The sequence below is a fragment of the Apium graveolens genome, chromosome 10 (assembly GCF_009905375.1).
Source record: "Apium graveolens cultivar Ventura chromosome 10, ASM990537v1, whole genome shotgun sequence".
Classification (NCBI taxonomy): Eukaryota; Viridiplantae; Streptophyta; class Magnoliopsida; order Apiales; family Apiaceae; genus Apium; species Apium graveolens.
In genome coordinates, this window is record NC_133656.1 from 58,959,899 (window position 1) to 58,982,435 (window position 22,537).

General features: G+C 36.0%; 1 non-coding gene across 1 annotated transcript; it reads right to left on the reverse strand.

Moving 5' to 3' along the window:
• Positions 1-20,679: 20,679 nt before the first annotated feature.
• LOC141694600 (small nucleolar RNA R71) lies at positions 20,680-20,786 on the reverse strand. Its single transcript, XR_012563889.1, has one exon. It is a non-coding gene; the product is annotated as a small nucleolar RNA R71 (small nucleolar RNA).
• Between the last annotated feature and the right edge of the window lie 1,751 nt (positions 20,787-22,537).

The window sequence follows — 22,537 nt, forward strand, 5'->3', positions numbered from 1 at the left end:
TACCCGGTTTTACCAAAGCTCAACAGACTCAACCTTTAAAGACTACATCAAGTGGTTTTGAAGCAAGAGTTGTTCAAGGAAAGGAAGCAAGAGATAAATCAGGATTGGGTTGTTCTAAAGAGAAGAGAATACACAACACTACCAATGATCCAACTTCTTTAAGTGAACTAGGAGTAGGTGCAACTCCTGAGAGATTGAATCAACTTGAATCTGTACAAATGGTTTACCATTCTGTGTTGAAAGAAGATGTTATGTTATACTTTATGACAGATGGGAGGGTATTCCAGATTAGGAAGAATTTTATTCCATTGAAGTATTTTGAAGAACTGGAACATATTCTATTTCTACTTCAAGTGAAAGACAGATCAACAGACGGTGCTGCAGGTTATTTAAAATCTAATATTCAAAGAAAGAAGAGGCTTTACTCTGTAAGGTCTGACAGCCCATACTGTCCTAAGTACAGATCGCACAGTGGAGATATTGTTGAAATGAAGCCTAATACCGCAAAGATCATCACTACATTTTCTGGTATTAAGGGACTTGAATTCAATCTAGAGTCTGATGAAGCCTATATCATCAGACTGGATCAGGATATAAGAAAAGATAAAATAAATGATCTCAGGGCTTCCAAACTGCTGAAGATACAGTTGAACTCAAAGATGCAAGAAGGAGAATGGTCAATGAACTTGAATATGCTGAGAGAACACATTTGAAGAACTATCTCAGAATAACTCCTGACATCAAAGAGATCAGAATTGAATCCAAGTCAAAGATCTACAACTGCTTAAATTCTGAAGGATATACAGACTGAAGCTGAAATCAGACTTTTAGGATGGTAAAGCTGTAAGGACTGTAAGTTGTAGTTATCTAGTCAAATTCTCATGCATTTGTACTTAATGTTTTTGACATCATCAAATATCCATTAAACTTGAATATTATGCTAATTTACAAGTTGGGAGAGATTGTTAGATATATTTGTGATGTCATCTCTAATGATGATTTGTGTTTAGTTTTCAGATCTTAACTAACAGGACAAATCAGGACTTAACTGGAAATTAGTACTTATACTGAAGTCATGACTTAAGATATCAGGACTTAAGTTATCAGAACTTAAGTTATCAGAAGATATTTATCAGGAGATAATATCAGGACTTAAGGAGAATTTCAGATAAGGAAGGCAGCTGATTGAAAGGAAAGAAGATCGAGACTAAAACAAAAAGAAATATGCATGAAGATGAATTCTATGAAGAATAGAATACTTGGAAGAAAAGATAACTGATTGATATATTTTAGGAAGCAGAATCATATTCGATATCAATTAGAACTTATCTTGTAACTGTGTGTCTATATAAACACAGCATAGGGTTTACACTATATGTGTTATCTTAATCAAAAATATTATTCTTTGTAACCCTACCAGCTCTCGTGATAATTTGTTCATCACTGAGAGAGAACAGTTCTTTGTAACAGAGTTTATTGTGTTGAATAAAATCTGTGTTGTGTTACTTGAGTTTTTATATTCGATTTGATTGTAGTAAACACTGTATTCAACCCCTTTCTACAGTGTGTGTGTGACCTAACATTAATTTCTAGGGTTTATACCTGAATTAGGACTTTTTGATTCTAGGGTTATTAGGATGATTTGATGATTGATATAGCTTTATATGATGATTTCTGATCGATTCATGGTATTTAATTGATTGAACGATACGTGAATAGATGAATCCGATTTCTAGGGTTTATGTTGAATTTTAATTGAATCATTTTTCATTTTAGAAGAAGCTGAGGTTGTTTGGAGGTTAGGGGCTTGATTATATGTGTTATAAGCTATAATTTAAGCTATTAACCTTGAAGTTTCATGTACGATTCTGTAATTTCGATATTTGATCGGAAAAGTTTGGCGCTTTGATCGGAAAAGATGATTCAGGGATGTTTTGGCAGTGGTTGATTGCTGTGTTGATTTGCAATGAAAAGCACTAAAAACAGCATCAAACGGTGTTGATTTGAGGCTGTTTTGGACTCACCAGAATCCAGGAAGTTGCCTGATTCTGGAAATAATCCGGTCATGTTCTTCATGACCCAGATTTGACCCGGTTGACCAGTTTGTAAAACCCGTGTTTGATCCGTTTTTGTCAGAGATTGAGTTCTGATAAATGATTCTGGATTTTTTTTATTTTTTATTTTTATTTTTATTAATCATAAAATCAGTTTTATTTATTTTATAAATTGATGATCCCAATTCAGGAGGAAAGCTTGTAGTTGCCTGAGCAGGTATAGTGTAGATAGTTAATGTGTGTGTTTGAATAATTGAGAAAATTAGTATAAAACTGGTTAGACAATGGCTTGTAATAAAGAAAGTTTGTAAGGTTTTAAATTTGGGTTGTAATAAAGTTAGATTGTGGTTCTTGTTTTCATACTTCAACCTAAAAAGATCCTGGTTAGTATTAAAAAGGTTATATATATATATATCTGCTTAAATATTATACAGGTTGTACAGGTTTGGTGATTAGCTAGTAACCCCCAGACTTATACCCTAGGTCTGGAGGGCGTTATAGGTTTGGCATCAGAGCTGTAGGTTTTGTCCCTGAAAACAAGAACATTAGGATTAAGATAAGATAGGAAGATCACATAAGATAGAAATAGGAGTGTTAGGGTTTAGATAAGTCTATATTAGGAATGTATAAGTTCTAGGATTGCTAGGTAACCTTTTTTTATTTCCTTGTTATATTATCAGATGGCATCGTCATCATCTTCCGATAGGACTGTTACTGAACCAGTTGTACCAGCTATACCACCAGTGTAAGCACAGATGTTTCCACCATTTCCACCACCACCACTACCTCAGGAGCCAGCACCACCAGCTCCAGAGCAGATACCATATCCCGAGTAGATGTTTGATCCTTTAGAGTTCTTTGAGCCGATGCTTTCACCTCCACTTCCGATAGAGTATTAGTTTATTCTAGAGATAGAGCCAGAGGTTCCACCAGTAGTATTACTTCCTTTACTTGTATATGCTCCAGAGCCAGAGGTTTTTCAGATGGCCCCGGTTGAGGAGATGGATGAGCATGACGAGGGATTACAGTTGGGTTTACCACAGTAGGGTACTGTAGGTATACCTAGGGTTCCACCACAGGATTCTGTGGGACAGGTTACAGAGCCACACATGGTACCGTATCATGAGTACAGTGTTGTGAGAGAGGATGTTGAGTATTGGAGATCTCAGTGTAGAGAGATCATGGGTTTGTTTTATCAGAGAGATAGAGGAGCGTTAGCTGCACTTCAGCCAGACTACATGATGAGGCAGAGACTTCAGTCGACAATATATAGTGCCACTCTTGAGTAAGATGCTTTGATGCATGATGGGACACATTCTTATGCAGAGTATCACAGAGCTACCCGTCTGGCACAGTCAGTTATCGAGATTCTCCATGATGAGTTGAGGCACATTCCGCCAGGGTTTTGAGGTTTGACAGCTGGAGACTAGTTGTTGTATTATATTTGACATATGTAGATAGAGGCAACATAGTATGATATGTTTAGATATGTATGTGTGTAGTATCTAGTTCTGACATGTATCGGTAGTAGCCATGACAGATCTGACGTAGACCTTTTGTACCAAGCACTTACACCTGAGGCTGATGTCATATATATAAAATAAACTTTTTCCAACTTTTCCTTTTTATTTATTTAAATTCCTGCCTTTACAGCATTTACATTTATTTTATTGTTTTTCAGTTTTCCATATTTTAAATTTTGTTTAATCTAAAATAGTGTACCATCATTATCATTCCAAATTATAAAAGCATTTCAACTGATTATTTAGATTTTGAATCATTTAAATTTCCTATTTTAATATTAGCCAAATTGTTTTCTTTCCATTATCCAATGTTTAAATTTCTTGTTTTAATACCAGACAAATTGTTTCTTTATCTATTATCAATTGTTTAGTAAATCCTTAAAAAGGATCATTTATTTTATTATCAGAAAAATGGCACCAAAAAGAAAGACCAGAACTGAAACCTCTAACAGCAACTCTGAGGGACAGACTAATGATACTATGAACCAAATGTTCCATCTGATGCAACAACAGATGGTAATGATGCAGCAACAAATGCAGCAACAACAACAATAGATTCAGCAACAGATGTTACAACAACCACCTCGTCCTTAACCTCAGCTACCACCAGTTTTTCCGGTTGTTACCTTTAAGCAGTTTCAGTCAGTTAAGCCTCCAGAATTTGAGGGTACAGTAGATCCTACAAAAGCTAGGGCTTGGTTGAAAGAAATGGAGAAAGCGTTTGCGCTTGTGAAAGTGGATGAGGACCATAAAACTGATTTTGCTAGCTATTTCCTGAAAGGAGAAGCAAATTATTGGTGGGAATCCAGGAAAGCTTTAGAGGGTACAGACATTGTGACTTGGGATAGGTTTACGGAATTATTTCTGGAGAAGTATTTTCCTCGCTATATGAAGAACCAGATGGAAATCAAGTTCTTGGAACTAAAGCAAGGTAATATGTCAATGACTGAATATGAAGCCAAGTTCACTGAATTGGCTAGGTTTGTTCCGGAGTAGGTTGATACGGAAGAGAAACGAGCTAAGAGATTCCAAAAGGGATTACAGCCATGGATTCGCAGCCGAGTGGCGGTTTTTGAATTGACGACTTATACCGCCGTGGTTCAAAAGGCCATGATTATTGAAAGGGAAAGTGTAATGTCCCAAAAGGAAAAGGGGAAAGGAAATTTTCAGAACCGTTCCAATAGGAAGCCGAGATTTCAAGCCCAGAAAAATATGAATTTTAAAAGGACAGGACAAAGAAATTAGAGAGCAGGTAATTGTTTCCAAGCTCCCAACCATCAAGGAATTATCAGACCCCCACTGCTGTACTGCAAAACATGTGGTCAGAAACATACAGACGTCTGCAACAAGGCAAATATGACATGCTTCAAGCGCAAGCAGAAAGGGCATTACTCTAATGAATGTCCAGCGGGAAGAACAGGAATTACTTGTTTCCAATGTGGAAGGAAAGGGCATGTAGCCAGGGATTGCAGAGGACCAGCTATGGCCACTAGTGTTCCAAAAGTGTTGGCATTACCTCCACCACCACAGTATAATCAGCCCAGAGCGAGAACTTTTAATATGACAATGAAAGAACCTGTGCAGAGTCCTAGTGTGATTGCAAGTACTCTTTCTGTGAATTCAGTAGATGCAAAAGTATTGATTGATTCTGGATCCACAAGATTTTTTATTTCTGAAAAATTCATTGATAAGATATATTGCGAAGTTAAACGTTTGGGCGAGATGTTAATTATAAAATTAGCGAATGACGACCAAGTTCCTGTAAATCGAGTATGTCCTGAATAGATGAATTCGATTTCTAGGGTTTATGTTTAATTTCAATTGAATCGTTTTTTATTTTAGAAGAAGCTGAGGTTGTTTGGTGGTTAGGGGCTTGATTATATATGATATAAGCTTTAATTTAAACTATTAACCTTGAAGTTTCATGTACGATTCTTTAATTTCGATATTTGTCTGGAAAAGTTTGGAGCTTTGATCGAAAAAGATGATTCAGGGATGTTTTGGCCGTGGTTGGATTGCTGTGTTGATTTTCAATGAAAAGCACTCAAAAACAGCACCAAACGGTGTTGATTTGAGGCTGTTTTGGACTCACCAGAATCCGGTGAAGTCGCCGGATTCTGAAAATAATCCGGTCATGTTCTTCATGACCCGGATTTGACCCGGTTGACCTGTTTGTATAACCCGTGTTTGATCCGTTTTTGTCAGGGATTGATTTCTGACAAATGATTCTGGAAAATTATTTTTATTTTTATTAATTATAAAATCAGTTTTTATATATTTTATTAATAGATTAATTGATAATTTAATTAATTGATTTATATTATAAATAATTCTGAAATATTTTCTAAAATTTGAAATTATTTATTTCTATAATTATTTATTATTTATTTCTTTAATCATTTATTATTTATTAATTATTTCAAAATGATTAATTATTTTAATAATTAATCAAATTATTTTCAATAAATCATAATAAATTCATTTTAATTTTAAAAATTGTGGAAAAATCATTTTTAATTCTGATTTTTTCCAAATAATTATTTAAAAATATTTTTAGGGTTTAATAATTAGGAATAATTATTTATATTGAATAATAAATTGATTTATTTGTATTTATTGAATAATAATTGAACCGTTTATTCGATTTGAGCGAAACGAAAGCCCTTCGACTCAGAAAAATGATCAGTTTTTATTAAAAATAGTTTTAAATCTTAATTTCTTTTAGAAGCGAGCCGACTTTCGATATTTATTTACTTATAAGCCTAATTACGTATAGAGACGAGTCCAATAAATCCCGAAAAATAGGAAACGAGCCAAATATTGTTCAGTTAAGCGCATAGCGAGTTGATTTCAATTCTAAAAAAATATTTTAAACTTAGAATGACTATGTGACTTGTGTGTTATGTGAATTATTTGGTTAATTGAGTCTTATCTGCTAATAATTATTATACGAATTAGTAATACGCGTACGGATAGACGATAAGGGCTATATGAAGTCGGTTTGAGACGCGATTGAGATACGAGATGACTAAATAAGTCTATTTCTTTGATAGAAGCGATGCCAACAAGGCGAGTCGAGCCGGTGATAGAGGACGGTGAAGTACTTCTGGTAGATCGCGTGAAAGGCAAGTTTTTCCCCTATACTAATTTCAGAATAGTGAAATTACTTCAGATCCTTATTACAATTATACACTTATAATTCTTGTTCACAAACACTGATACACAATTATCATGCCTTAATTTATATTTCATTTCGATTCTTGATTTCTCCTAATTCGTTGAATCCTCTATTCACATTCCAATAGTTATATATATATATATATATATATATATATCTTCATATATTCTGATGTTGGGATATATCAAAGCATACCGATTGTTCCGGTTGCTCCTCTATGGACTAGATGGCGACGAGTGGGATCAGGTATACACTTGATCCTGAAAGGAAAATGTCCTAAGTCCAATCATGTATTAGGATTTAGGAATAACTTTTATGTAATCTGTTTTGATTTTATTGATATTAATAAAAGACTTGTTTTGTTTTTATGACGGGCTCTATCTATTTAAGTGTTTAAATAAGATATACCATAGTTTAGAGTAAAGCTTTTTATGGATTATGATGAGATCATAATAGTGAGACCTAAAAAGATGATAACTCTAAACTTAAATAGTTCTTGGTCATAGGATTACTAACTGGTAATTAATAATCCACAAAGATCGGTACATACTATGCTTGCTTCATTATGAAGGATGTCTGTTCTCATAGACATTTGTGTGGTGATACTATAGCTAGTATGTAGGTGCTTATTATAGAATAAGTTCACTGAACATGACTCGCCTAGCTGAACAACTGATGGAGTTCACTCACGTGTCAGCAGTTGTTCGCTTAGTGATAGTTGTACAAGTATCCTTGGACTTGAGGTCATCATAGTCATCTTGTCTACACTGAACTATGCTTTGGTTTAGTTCTTAGTCTCCAGGGACAATTATTAGGGCTCTTCTGGGTATAGGAATTTGTACACGAAGATAGTGTATGATCAATAAAGGATCTACCCCTTCCAGTGAAGGAAGCGAATGTTCAAGGCTGATCCACTTATGCTAGTTCAGGAATCTCTGGCCAGAGTGAATGAAATTAGAAAGGAGTTTCTAATTTACATAGAACTACGCATAGTAAATGGTAAGCAAGTGATTGAATTAGATAGGCTTGACACGAGTTCCATGCCTTATATTTAATCGGGACATTGTAGGGTAGAAGGAGTTTATTGTACGGTAACTATTCACTGACAGGTTCTTGGTATTATAAGCAGTGAATTCATATTATCCGTATAGTCGCGATATGTTGAGAAGCATCACTCACGATGTAGAATAAATGTGATTAATTAATTAATCATATTTAATAAATTAGAGAATTTATATAGATAATGATAAAATAGTTTTATTATTATTTATTTCTACTACCGGCTTAATATTGAACCTACAGGGTCACACCATAAAAAGAGAATGATTTAATGGTGGAGGAATTAATTAATAATGGCTAATAATTATTTATTTATGAAATAAATAATTAATTGGCAAATTTAATAATTGATTAAATGAGATTTAATTGATTATAAATTAATTAAGAAAAGTTCTTAATATTATTAATTAAGGATTTAATTTTTGGAAATTAAATCAAGAGAGAGAATTATTTCTAAAGTGTTTAGAAAAAGGATTAATAATTAAAAGGTATTTTAATTATTAATGAGAATAATAAATGGGATAATAATAATATTATTTATGGGAAAATTTCAGCTGAAAATTTTGCCTATAAATACACTATTATAGACCCTATTTTATTCTAACCCACATCGAACCCAAAAACCCAAAAAGTTTGGAAAACCCAATTCTCTCCACCTCCTTCCTCCTCCTTAACATCGTTTTCTTGGTGGATACCGGTGGAGTGCTTCACACTTGAGGAGCAACTGCTAAGGATCTCTGATCGTTGTCTCCGAATTAATTTTAAAGGTTAGATTCGATCCCTCGAATTTTTATTCATGATCTGTATGCTTTTATTTGGATTTTTGTATGTGTAAAAGTGTTTTGCCATGCCCCTGCTGCGTTAAAAATCCAACAATGGTATCAGAGCATAGGTTGTATGCATATAGATCTGTGGTAAAAATTTCAGAATTTTATGTGCTTGTATGAATTAATTATGATTTTTACAAGTTATATTATGGATTAATTTTGTCTGATGAGAAATCATTTCTCAGAATATTTTTGAATGTTGATCTGGGTTCTACAAGTGGTGTAGATCGTCTGGGTATTTTTTTTTATAATTTTAGGATGTATAGATTTTTTATTATGAATTTTTGAAGTTGTTTCAATTAAAATTCGTAATTAAATAAATCATATATATATATATATTATTTGTAAGTATATATATTTGCTTTTATCTGTACATCTGCATATTTGTGTCTGCTGTTTGTCTACTGTTACAAAGAAGACAGAGTTGACAGCACCGTACGGCGGCACAGAATTCGAGGAGAGAGAAAACGGCGGATGCTGCAGAAAATTAAAAAAATAAAAATAGGGGTGTAACGCATTCCAGGAATGCGTTACACACCTGTGGCGCATTCACGGAATGCGTTACACCCTTTAATGGCTGAAAGGGGTGTAATGCATCACCGGAATGCGTTACAGGTCCTGTAACGCGTTCCTGTAATGCGTTACAGCCTTTCTGTTGATTTTAAAATTGATTTTCTGGGAGTTTCGTAACTCCGTTTTGGGCGTGTAATATACCGTTGGATTCGTTTTTCCGAGACGGATCTAATGGAGTGATCAATTTTAGTTTATATAAAAGTTTTGAACTGTTTATATTCCATGAAGTGTTTTAAAGCAGTTTTTGATCTTTTAAATTGATTTTAAATGCTTCATGTGATACATAGAGATGTATAATGCTTAGACTAATGTGCTAGAAGATGTAATATGCCTACCTTGATGTTTATTCATGTTGATATATGTGATATATGCTTAGTTTATCATGAGATGATAGATTTAGGTGAACTTAAATGAACATAAGGCGTTTGTTAGACAACCTAGTATAGTGAAATTGTTTCATAACCTTAAGAACAATATTATGAATACAATCATGAGATTTTTGTGTTTGTGAAACACGTAATTGAATATGAATTTTCGATATGAGAGAAAGGATGATTCTGTCAACAACAGATTTCTATCTGTAAGAAAGGGTTATTAAGTGACGCCTCTTGACAATGCTCCACCCGATCTGGGAATCATCTGATTATTGATTATTGATTTGAAATATTTAATTTAAAAGGAAGAATTTCTTTATAATACGATTATGATTGTAATGTAATATAATCCCTCTAAAATTAAATAATATCAAGTAGTAATTGGCCAATGATACAACGAGCTTGTGTCGGTCATAGCCTTCCAACATGGTAGAAAGTAGTTCTTATTTTTGAATCATTGTCGGTTCGTGCTACAGCCGAGGGCTTTGATTTCGAAATAAGAAATACTTGTCTATTACATAGAGATGTGTACATTGAATAAGAATCTAAAGGTTGGTACGTGCTACAGCCGTGGGCCTTTGGGGACTGATTCAACTGTACGGAATGTTGGGTTAGACTTGACTTAGAATATTGAGTTTGTCGTGCTACAGCCGAGACTCAATTATTCAAGAGGCTAAAGTTTGATTAGGGAATAACATGAGATGTAATTGACAAGAGTTGTCTGCCTATTGAACATTACATGGCGGTTCGTGCTACAGCCGGGGTCGTGTAATGGAATGTAGGATCCCTATTCCCACTAGCATTATGAATGCTTAATTTTTCACGTAAGGGGTTGAATAAATTAGATAAACTAGTGGGAGCCACTTATGAATAAAGACCCGATTCATGTAGTGTTTTAAAATGAAATCGAATATTTGCTAAGTGTTGTTATATGTTTATCATTTACAGATTTACTTTGGACGTTATGTCTTCTGCACTATCACTCAGGAGCATACTAGATGCTCACAAATTGACTGGTCCTAATTATGCTGACTGGCTTCGAAACTTGAGAATTATTCTCAGGATTGAGAAGCTGGAATACGTGATTGACTCACCTAAGCCTACTGAACTTGCTAGTGATGCACATAATGATGAACATGTTGTGTATCGTAAGTGGATAGATGATGCAAATGTTGCTCAATGCATCATGCTAGCTTCTATGAACATTGAGCTACAGAAGCAACATGAGCATATGGATGCTCACACTATCCTCATGCATCTACAAGAGTTGTATGATGTGGCAGGGAGGACAGCTCGATATGAGATATCAAAGGAGTTGTTCGGTTGTAGGATGTCTGAGGGATCATCTGTGAATGACCATGTACTTAAGATGATCAATTTGATTGAACGTCTTGGACAACTTGGTTTTGCCATGGATGGGGAGCTGAGCCAAGACTTGGTCTTGCAATCACTTCCGAGTTCGTTCTCGCAGTTTGTTGTGAACTTTCACATGAATAAGTTGGATGTCAGCCTGCCTGAACTCCACAACATGTTGAAGACTGCGGAATCGAATTTTCCCCCTAAGAAGAGTTCTGTTCTTCTAATTGGTGAAGGTTCCAATCCTAAGAAAAGGAAGAGGAACTCTTCCAAGAAGAAGAAAGTAGGTGAGAAAATGCCGGTTCCACCAAAAGCTGAAGACCCCGAGAGCAAAGTTGTTTGCTTTCACTGTAACAAGGTGGGGCACTGGAAGAGGAACTACAAGGTTTACCTTGCAGAATTGAAGAAGAAGGGTAGTGAGACTACCGCTTCTGATTCAGGTATGTTCATGATAGAAGTGAATATGTCATTTCTACTTGGGTATTAGATACTGCCTGTGGTTCTCATATCTGTAATTTGTTGCAGGGACCAAGAAGAAGTAGGACTCTTGAGGAAGATGAGGTGATTCTACTGATGGAAATGGAGCAAAAGTTGCTGCTGTAGATGTAGAATCGTTTCATTTACATAGGCCTACGGGCAAGACTATTGTTTGAAATAATTGTTATTTTGTTCCCTCGATTGTGAGGAATATTATTCCCATGTTAGACTTGGGTGGATTTTTCATTTATTATTGAGAATAATGAATGGTCTATTCTTAGAGATAATATTCTTTATGGACGTGGTACTTTAAATAATGGTCTGTATATATGTGACATAATTTACTTCAGATTGAACAAACTAATAAAAGAAAAGGGATGATGAAAATCTCACTTTATAGTGGCACTGCAGTCTCCATTTAGTGGACATGGAGAGAGGGCTGCAGATTTACTAGGAATGGTACACGCAGTTGTATGTGGACCAATGTCTACACAAGCCATGGGTGGATTTTCATACTTCATTACGTTCATAGATGATAGATCTGGATTTGGATATGTGTTTGATGAAACACAAGTCTGAGGCCTTTGAAAAGTTCAAAGAATATAAGTATGAAGTGGAGAAACAACCAAACATAGTATTATAACTCTTCGATCAGATCGAGGTGGTGAATACTTTAATGGAGTGTTTCTAGATTATCTCAAAGTAAATGGTATAGTCTCCCAGTTGACTCCTCCAGATTAGTATCTGAAAGGAGAAATCGAACTTTGTTAGACATAGTTCGGTCCATGATGAGCTATGCAAATCTTCCAGTATTCCTATGGGGTTATGCATTGGAAACCTCAGCATATTTACTAAATAAGGTGCCTTCCAAAATCTGTTCCTCAAACTTCGTATGAGATATGGAAAGAAAGGAAACCGAGTCTTAAACACGTTAAGATTTGGGGATGTCCAGCTTATGTCAAGAAAGCTGACCCAGATAAGATGGAATATCGATCCGTAAAATGTGGTTTTGTGGGATATCCTAAAGAGACTTTAGGGTATTACTTTTACACCGATCATCGGGTGTTTGTCTCCAGACATGCTACCTTCTTGGAAAAGGAGTTTATCCTTGAAGGAAATAGTGGGAGCAAAATTGAACTTGATAAAGTTTAAGAAGCACAAACTACTACAGATCGAGTGGAAACACCTGTTTTGACTGAACAACCTTTTGTGGAACAGCCCATTCATAGGTCAGGGAGAGTGTCTCGCCAACCTGAGAGGTATTATAGCCTTATCATTGAGAATGACAATGAGTTGTGAATCATTGATGATGACGACCCTGTGACCTATAATGAGGCTATGAGTAGTGTTGACTCAGAGAAATGGCATAGTGCCATGAAATCCGGAATGAATTCTATGTATACGGGATACAAAAGAATGATTAGAGCAGATGGCCAGGTGAAGACCTATAAGGCCAGGCTTGTGGAAAAAGGATTCAAACAAAGGCAATGGATTGACTTTGATGAAACCTTTTACCTATAGCCCTGTTATAATCAGTTCGGATTTTGCTTACGATTGCTGCTTACTACGACTATGAGATCTGGCAAATAGCCAGATGGTTTTCTTTCCAAGGGAAATGAAAACCTAGTGTGTAAGTTGCTGCGAACCATATGTGGTTTAAAGCAAGCTTATCGAAAGATGGAACATTCGTTTTGATGAGACAATCAAAGAGTTTAATTTTACAAAAAAAAAACGTAGATGAACCATGCGTCTACAAAAGGGTTAGTGGAAGCGCGGTAACATTTCTTGTATTGTATTGAATTAGAGTTGACACACATAACAACATAGCAGACCCACTCACAAAACTACTTTATGAAAGTCACTTTGATCGTCATGAAGACAAGATGGGTATTAGATACCAGAGTGATTGGCTTTAGTACAAGTGGGAGATTGAAAGGAAAATGTCCTAAGTCCAATCATGTATTAGGATTTAGGAATAACTTTTATATAATCTGTTTTGATTTCATTGATATTAATAAAAGACTTGTTTTGTTTTTATTACGGGCTCTATCTATTTAAGTGTTTAAATAAGATATACCATAGTTTAGAGTAAAGCTTTTTATGGATTATGATGAGATCATAATAGTGAGACCTAAAAAGATGATAACTCTAAACTTAAATAGTTCCTGGTCATAGGATTACTAACTGGTAATTAATAATCCGCAAAGATCGGTACATACTATGTTTGCTTCATTATGAAGGATGTCTGTTCTCATAGACATTTGTGTGGTGACACTATAGCTAGTATGTAGGTGCTTATTATAGAATAAGTTCACTGAACATGACTCGCCTAGCTGAACAACTGATGGAGTTCACTCACGTGTCAGCAGTTGTTCGCTTAGTGATAGTTGTACAAGTATCCTTGGACTTGAGGTCATCATAGTCATCTTGTGTACACTGAACTATGGTTTGGTTTAGTTCTTAGTCTCCAGGGACAATTATTAGGGTTCTTCTGGGTATAGGAATTTGTACACGAAGATAGTGTATGATCAATAAAGGGTCTACCCCTTCCAGTGAAGGAAGCGAATGTTCAAGGCTGATCCACTTATGCTAGTTCAGGAATCTCTGGCCAGAGTGAATGAAATTAGAAAGGAGTTTCTAATTTACATAGAACTACGCATAGTAAATGGTAAGCAAGTGATTGAATTAGATAGGCTTGACACGAGTTCCATGCCTTGTATTTAATCAGGACATTGTAGGGTAGAAGGAGTTTATTGTACCGTAACTATTCATTGACAGGTTCTTGGTATTCTAAGCAGTGAATTCATATTATCCGAATAGTCGCGATATGTTGAGAAGCATCACTCACGATGTAGAATAAATGTGATTAATTAATTAATCATATTTAATAAATTAGAAAATTTATATAAATAATGATAAAATAGTTTTATTATTATTTATTTCTACTACCGGCTTAATATTGAACCTACAGGGTCACACCATAAAAGAGAATGATTTAATGGTGGAGGAATTAATTAATAATGACTAATAATTATTTATTTATGAAATAAATAATTAATTGGCAAATTTAATAATTGATTAAATGAGATTTAATTGATTATAAATTAATTAAGAAAAGTTCTTAATATTATTAATTAAGGATTTAATTTTTGGAAATTAAATCAAGAGAGAGAATTATTTCTAAAGTGTTTAGAAAAAGGATTAATAATTAAAAGGTGTTTTAATTATTAATGAGAATAATAAATGGGATAATAATAATATTATTTATGGGAAAATTTCAGCTGAAAATTTTGCCTATAAATACAATATTATAGACCCTATTTTATTCTAACCCACATCGAACCCGAAAACCCAAAAAGTTTGGAAAACCCAATTCTCTCCACCTCCTTCCTCCTCCTTAACATCGTTTTCTTGGTGGATACCGGTGGAGTGCTTCACATTTGAGGAGCAACTGCTAAGGATCTCTGATCGTTGTCTCCGAATTAATTTTAAAGGTTAGATTCGATCCCTCGAATTTTTATTCATGATATGTATGCTTTTATTTGGATTTTTGTATGTGTAAAAGTGTTTTGCCATGCCCCCGCTGCGTTAAAAATCCAACAGATCCTAAGGACCGGAAATTAGTCGGATCCTTGTGTTGGGCCGTGGAGCCTGGGTACCCAAACAGATCTATACATTGAGGTATGGATCTGCACTGTATCCAGGCTGATCAGCAGGATATAGGTGCGAACTTGTGTCCAGTTTAGTTCGTTTGATAATCGCCGATAGTGGCATTCATTATTTTCTTACGAGATTATATCTTTGCAGATGTAACCAAATTACCGGTTCATTTAACTTACTATAACACTGCTTTTATATTGAGGACTTATTGAGCAACTTATGGCTTACCCTTTTTTTATTGTTATTCACATTATTGTTTCAATTAAGAAGGAAAATGAAACCTATCATGACTCGAGTGGTAAAGAAACGAGTCAAGCTGCAGGACCCTCTCATACCAAGAGTGATGATCCCAATTCAGGAGGAAAGCTTTGAGTTGCCTGAGCAGGTATAGTGTAGATAGTTAATGTGTGTGTTTAAATAATTGAGAAAATTAGTTTAAAACTGGTTAGACAATGACTTGTAATAAAGAGAGTTTGTAAGGTTTTAAATTTGGGTTGTAATAAAGTTAGATTATGGTTCTTGTTTTCATACTTCAACCTAAAAAGATCCTAGTTAGTATTAAAGGGGTTAAATATATAATATATCTGCTTAAATATTATACAGGTTGTACAGGTTTGGTGATTAGCTAGTAACCTCCAGACTTGTACCCAAGGTCTAGAGGGCGTTACATTGATTGCACAAAGAAACCAACAGTTGCAGACATTTAAAGAAGAAAAAAATCCAGTTCTAGCAGAAGGTCATTGTTAAGTGGCATTTATGTCCACTTAGAATGCTCTATAAAGCCTTGAATTGATATTTTGTACTCGAGTTATTTGTGTATTTGATGTGTTTTTGTAGTATTTTTGCATTTCAGGCATAAATAAAAGAATCAGGAGATTTAGCATTGTTTTGGTGCTAAATTGATGTTAGGAAGGTGCTCAGGAAGATTGCTCGAGAATTGCCAACTCAAACCATCCAACAAAACAAGGAAATAAAGATTTTCCAGAAGTTCAGCGCGCCTGCGCTGTGGTAGCGTGCGGCCGCGCCGAAGATGCAGAATTGCAGCACGCCCGCGCTGGTAAAGCGCGCGGCCGCGCCGGGTCGATTTCCAGGAATCCTGTTTCTATTACAATTTTGATTTTCTAGACTTATAATCTGCATGGGCTGATATATAATGACAACTTAAGGTCATTTTTCAAAAAGGAGACATAACAGAGATTAAGGAGAGATCGACAAGAAGACCTATAGCACAATTCAACGAAGGCGAAGAAGACCAAGTTTACTCTTGTGATTTTTTGTTCCAAGTTGTAATCTTGGATGCTCGTTTCTTATTTTTTGAACCTATACTCTTGTAACATACTTGGTTTATTATTTATTCAGTATAAAGACTACGTTTATTATACCATTTTTTCATCGTAACCGACATTGATGATGAGTCCGATTATGGGATAATCATTATCGTGAGGTTTTAACGGATTTACTTATGGATTTTTTTAGTTAATTTGTTTCGATACCTTAGTGTGTGATGATTGTAAGATATCCTAATATTAGTTATGTTTATTCATCTTATGAGCGTCGAGATAACACGTAAAGCAAGCACTTCTTAGGAGGCAACCCAAGTTTGTTGTACATTAGTAGATAGAGGAAGAAGGAAAAAAGGAGAAAAACATAAAACAATTAGAAAAAGAAAAAAATTCAAGTTCAAGTACAGAAGCACGGTGCCCCAGCACTGAGAAGCGGGGCGGCCGCGCTGATTTGTCATTAAGAGTGTGCGCCCGTGCTGGATTTCCAGTAACACGACGCGCTCGCGCTGCCAGGAGGGGCGGTCATGCTGCACTTCTGTGGAAGGTCATCTGCCAGGTGAAAGGCCAGCTCCTCAGGCATATGCTCATGGCACGACTCAGGCGAGTAGAGCAGCTTGGAGAGCTGAGTTAGGTGAGGCCGGTTCTTCGCAACTGCAGCAGCAGCAGGAAGCACAGAGCAGTGCTGGAATGAGTTCAGCGCAGTATAGGCACTTGATGAGGAGGATGGATGCGATGCATGACATCCATATTCGGTTTGCACAGGACCTTACCCAGGCGTTGGGAACTGCATTTAGAGCCACATGAGTTGATATCCAGTGGCCAGTATTCGGTGAGGATTCTGTGTACCCACCGCCTGACACTCCTGATACTCCACCCGTTGAGGGTGATGACCCTGATTCTGAGTACGTATGCCCGATTCCTTACTCTTACCTTCACTGAGGATAAAGAATATTTTAAGTTTGGGGTAGTAGTTAAGGATTATATGTTATGTGTGAGTCATATATAGTTTACATATTCATGATACTTTAGTTGATATAGTTGCATATTTGCTATATAGTAGTTTTTTTATTTTTATAGTTTGTTGCATATAGTTTCATGCATTTGCATTATAACATGACCCATTAGATGATTTTTCCGATTGATTTATAATAATGATGCTAGTGTGGTGATGTCGTATTTAGTAATGTTAAGTCTTATCGAGTTGATTTGCATTCTAGAAGCAGTAAATTTCATTAAGTCTTATAGGCTGCTTGAGTGCTAGATCACTATCATGGCTTGTTTGTTTGTCGAGGTTTAATCACATGTTTATATTTAGAATTTAGGATATTTTCTTAATGATAAAATATCATGGATATTTAAAAATTGGAAATAAACATTGGATTTCATTGCTAGTTATTGTGGCTAGGTGTCAAATGGCTAGTAGCCGGCTCATTTTATATGAGTAGTCTAGGGTTGAAATAGATGGAGTGAAACGCACTCGTTCAGAAATCATGTGACTAAAAGGGAAAAAAGGAAAAAAAAGAAAAGAAAAAAAATGTGTTATGCATAATTGATCACGAGTGGACTATTTAATACTCGAGTTATTAAGTTCTTAAGGGATTTTGTGCCTAGTGACCTAAGGCTTTTATAGTCTGGGATCCTCTAACATAACGCTCGCTACATGGGTATTATTCTATAAGTCTTTTGTGGACCTCACTCATTGCACGATCAAATAAGCATATTTGTGTTGTTTATGTGTTATGAATAAAAGCATGAATCCATGTATAACTCTGATATGAGAATTGAAGTGTTATAAGTCATTCTGAGTTTAGATTTTTATTCTATTTATAACCTTATGATTGCCTTGATGAGTAGTGAGTCATAATTGTTGATCTAGTTGCGATAATATATCTGTAAGCATTTGCATACATACATGTTTCTAGTTTGTAAGTTAATTTATAAGATTTGATTGATCTTTATGCGAATAACTGCATTTTTTGAGATGTTACTCATCGATTGGTCTAGTTAATCTAAGGGGATCATTGCGTTCATAATAGTTGCATTCATGCATTTTTGTTCTTTGAGTCTGTTTATGCTTGAGGACAAGCATCGATTCAAGTTTGGGGGTGTGTTAAGTGGCATTTATGTCCACTTAGAATGCTTTATAAAGGCTTGAAATGATGTTTTGTACTCGAGTTATTTGTGTATTTGATGTGTTTTTGTAGCATTTTTGCATTTCAGGCATAAATAAATGAATAAGAAGATTTAGCATTGTTTTGGTGTCAAATTGATGTTAGGAAGGTGCTCAGGAAGATTGCTCGAGAATTGCCAACTCAAACCAGCCAAGAAAATAAAAAAATAAAGATTTTCCAGAAGGTCAGCTCGCCCGCGCTATGGTAGGGCGCGGCCACGCAGAAGATGCAGAATTACAGCACGCCCATACTGGTGAAGCGCGCGGCCGCGCCGAAGATGCAGAATTGCAGCGCGGCCGCGCTGGTGAAGCGCGCGGCCGCGCCGAAGATGCCGAATTGCAGCGCGCCCACGCTGGGGAAGCGCGCGGCCGCGCCGGGTCGATTTCTAGTTCTACTATAATTCTGATTTTCTGGACTTCTAATCTACATGGGCTGATATATAATGACAATTTAAGGTCGTTTTTCAAAAAGGAGATATAACGGAGCTTAAGGAGAGATCGACAAAAAGACCTATATCACAATTCAACGAAGGCGAAGAAGACCTAGTTTACTCTTATGATTCTTTATTCTAAGTTGTAATCTTGGATGCTCGTTTCTTATTTTTTGAACCTATACTCTTGTTACATACTTGGTTTATTATTTATTCAGTATAAAGATTACGTTTATTATACCATGTTTTCATCGGAACCCACGTTGATGATGAGTCCGATTATGGGCTAATCATTATCATGGGGTTTTAGTGGATTTACATATGGATTTCTTTAGTTAATTTATTTCGATACCTTAGTGTGTGGTGATTGTATGATATCCTAGTATTGGTTGTGCTTATTCGTCTTATGAGCGTCGCGAACTTATAAGATAGCGTGTTAATCTCTATTGAAGTGAATGTGAATATAGGGGTTGAGAACTTGCCATGCTAGCATAGGTTCATGTATTTGATATGCATGATTCGTAGGTAATTTATACCATCTTACTTTCCCTATGTAATCATGATAGATAACTTGTGCATTAAACCATTATGTTGTCAAATTCTATAGACATATAGGGTCTCAATATAATTGGTATCTATTCAGCTTCTATCTCTTTTGTGGATGTCTGGTAGTAGGGTATTCGTACAATGAAAGGTGGCGTTTACTAGTTTGGTGTTATCTGATTAATGTCATCACCATTGCATGCTAAGGTTAAGAACAAAAAGACTATTGAATGAAGTAGTAATCAATTTAGAATCCCATGATTGTGTCATATAGTTAATCACTCCTTTTAATCTCTTAGTTAATGTTCTTTAGTATAATCTCTTAGTTAATCGTAGTTATAAACAACCTCAAATTGTGATTCGTCTTAGCATTGAATAATAATTATACCATTGTTGCATAAGTGCATTGATTGAAATTAACCTAACCAGTCTCTGTGGGAACGAACTAAAAATAATTTTATATTACTTGCGATCGCGTATACTTACGTGAATATTAGCGCGTGTTTTCATCCTAACAAGTTTTTGGCGCCGCTACCGGGGACTTAGGGGTTAATTTTTAGTTTATGTGTTTTTCATCAGTGGTCGTTAAGGTTCATTGACTAGGACATTGTTACTTACTTATTTCCTTGTCGTGTTTCAGGTACTCTAGCGAGCGTGTATACATACGTGTTCTCGGTCTCGTAAGAGAACACTTGATAAAGCTGAGGAAGAAGTTGTAGTAGCTAAGAAAGTTTTCGAAGAAGTTCTTGTCGAGGAGAAAGTTGGAGAAGCTCTTATTGCAATGGGAGAACCAGAAGTGAATATGAAGGCTTTGATGGATTACTCTCAACTGAATATTAATGATATTCAGTCTAGCATTGTCCGACCAGCCATCTCGGCTAACACCTTTGAGATCAAGGCGAGCACGATTTAGATGATACAGAACTCAGTTCAGTTTGGGGGTTCTCCGATACAAGACCCCAACATGCACATCAGAGATTTCATTGAGATCTGCGAGACTTTCAAGTTCAATGGATTTTCTGAATATGCTATTAAGTTGAGGCTTTTCCCATTCTCTCTGTGGGATAAAGCTAAGTGCTAGTTACATTCTCTACCACCAGGGTCTATCACCAAATGGGAGGATCTTGCTCAAAAGTTCCTAACTAAATTCTTTCCTATGGCGAAGACTGCTGCAATCAGAAATGCACTTCCTCAATTTACTCAGCAATCTGGAGAATCTTTATGTGAGGCTTGGGATCGCTACAAAGAGTTGCTTAGAAAGTGTCCTCACCATGGGATGCCTGACTAGATGATCATTAACTACTTTTATAATGGATTGGGTGCTACTTTCAGGCCCATGCTTGATGCAGCATCAGGAGGAGCCTTGTGGGCTAAAAGCCACGATGAAGCTTATGAATTAATTGAACTGATGGCTGCTAATGAATACCAGAATCCTACTCAAAGACTACCTCAGGGCAAGGTAGCAGGAATTCTGGAGGTAGACGTAGCTACTGCTATAGCTGCTAAGCTTAAGGCTTTGACAATGAAGGTGGATTTTTTGGCTAATAATGGAGTTAATCTGATCACTAGTGTCTGCGAGCTTTATGCTGGTTCCCATGAGATGGAGCAGTGTGCTATTTCTAGTGAATCAGCTCAGTTCGTGAGCAACTTTCAGAGGTCGCAGCAACTTGTTCCAGACACCTATCATCCCAACAACCGTAATCATCCTAACTTCAGCTGGAGTAATACTCAGAATGCGGTTCAGCAACCTTATCAGCAGTATGCAGCAAAGCAATACAACCCTCCTGGTTTTCAGCAATCGCAATATACACCAAGACAACAACTCCAGCTGTAACAGTCTAATGAAAAATCTGAATTAGAGGAGTTGAGGCTCATGTGCAAGAGCCAAGCGTTTTCTATCAAGACCTTGGAGAATCAAATTGGGCAAATTACCAACGCTTTGCTAAATCGTCAACCTGGTACACTACCTAGTGACACTGAAGTTCCAGGAAAGAGGGAAGCTAAGGAGCAGGTGAAGGCAATTACATTGAGGTCTGGGAAGGTTGCAAATCCCGAAAAATCTCAAGTTTCGGAAGATGAAGCTGTGGCTGAGGAAGAAGTACAGAAGGAAGCAGAAGTGAAACCAAGGAAGACTACTATGGAACACACTCCTCCTAAGGATAATACAAGGGATAAACAGATCTATCCTCCACCTCATTTTCCTAAGAGGCTGTTGAAGAAAAAGTTGGATAAGCAGTTTGAGAAGTTTCTGGAGGTGTTCAAGAAACTTCATATTAATATACCTTTCGTTAAAGCTCTTGAAGAGATGCCTAGTTATGCAAAGTTTATGAAAGGTATCCTCTCTCGCTCAAATGACCCCTTCTCATAATGAGAATGCAGTGTTGTGTTGCAACAAAAGTTGCCTCCGAAGCTTAAAGATCCTGGAAGCTTCACTATTCCTTGTATTATTGGAAAAGTGTCATTTGACAAATTCTTGTGTGACTTGGGAGTGAGCATCAATCTGATGCCCTTGTCAATCTTCAAGAAGTTAGACTTACATGATCCAAAGCCTACTTATATGACCTTGCAGTTGGCCGATCATTCTATTACATATCCACGAGGCATTGTGGAGGATGTCTTGGTCAAGGTGGATAAACTCATCTTTCCTGCTGATTTTGTAATTCTTGATTTCAACGAGGATAAGAAGATTCCCATAATCTTGGGAAGACCATTCTTGGATATTGGCAGAACCTTGATTGATGTGCAGAAAGGTGAGCTTACTATGCGAGTGCTGGATCAGGATGTGATGTTCAATGTAATAACCCAAAAATTTTGGACTTTTTGTAACCCTTATAAATAGTGATTTTGCTGATTATGCTGAATAAGAAAACTTTTCATGCCACACTATGTAGGGATTCTTTTATTGATATTCTGAGATCTTATTAGTACTCTATATGGTATATAAGTGTATGTAAAGATCGTCAGAATCCAAATTCGAACACTTTGATTTTCTCTGAAAACCCACCAGATACAGAAAGAATTGAGTATAA